The sequence below is a fragment of the Meleagris gallopavo genome, chromosome 1 (genome assembly GCF_000146605.3).
Source record: "Meleagris gallopavo isolate NT-WF06-2002-E0010 breed Aviagen turkey brand Nicholas breeding stock chromosome 1, Turkey_5.1, whole genome shotgun sequence".
Classification (NCBI taxonomy): domain Eukaryota; kingdom Metazoa; phylum Chordata; class Aves; order Galliformes; family Phasianidae; genus Meleagris; species Meleagris gallopavo.
Window position 1 is genome coordinate 181,636,142 of NC_015011.2, and position 1,154 is coordinate 181,637,295.

Below are 1,154 nucleotides of genomic sequence, written 5' to 3' on the forward strand. Positions count from 1 at the left end.
CTTCTCAATCTCTGCTGGTTCACAATTAGTGATTTGTAATAAAAACTATGAAACTTTGTTGCATGGAACTTCTGTAGTGCATCATCTTAGGTCCAAGTCTAAATCATTTCTGAGCTCCAGAGCAGGAGTCTCAAGGTCTGGATCAGATAAAACAGAAACATACTCAACTAAGAACAAATTGGTATAAAAATGACTTCACGAGTCTATGTCTCCACTCACAAATTTATGGGAATAGCTCTGAGACTAAAACTAAAGGCCAAACTGCTCAGGCAAATAATTTAAGCCACAGATTCTTCTAAAGACCATTCAGAGTACTGAATTAAAGTGTGAGGTATAAGTTTTCCTGTTCAGAGTTCAGGATTTTTTCCAAAACAGATGACTACTGTGATGGAACTGTATAGCTGTTACCACTCTTGGAGCTTTTTTGTTAAATGTGATTACATGTGGGTCTTACTATATCTTTAGCTGATAACCCTAACAGAAAATTCATTTATTTTTGACACATTTTCTGGAAGGATTGTATAAATGAGATAGTCAGAACTTCTGCTGAATGTCCAGATTGTGGCTTTTAAATGGATGTTCTAGCCTCGATTGCTATTCTCGATGCTGCCAGTGATACCTACCTTTTTCTGACCAATCAGAATTTCCCAGAGAATTGTAATTTCTATACTTCTTGCAGCTCATTTCAGGGTTGGCTTGAGGGCAGAAAAATAAGAGACCAGTCCTCCCAAAGTTTGCTTTTTAAAATGGAAAGTAAAACATAACTGTGGGGAGACTGAAAAACTGATACCAGGTAGGTAGCTAGAATTTAGGACTGTGCAGGTTTCTGTTTCTATTTCCAGAGTGTCCCAGCTTATTCGGCTCAAAGAGCAGGCAGGGAGGTATTACCTGCCCCTGGAGAAAGGCTGATGCTTCTCCCACCTGAAGAAAAATGGAAGGGAATTGAATGTTAACTGTGCACCATGATTTCATTCTCTTTTGTTCATGGGATACTGCAGCTATGTAATAACCTTGAACTGCCAGGTGCTGATTTGAGACATAAGAAACCACAGAAGTGGGAGCATCACATGGTCAGTGTCAAGCAAATAAAACTGGAGTATATTAACAGCATGTGAATGTCTCACATTCCTCACTGTCTTTTTTTTTTTTTTTTT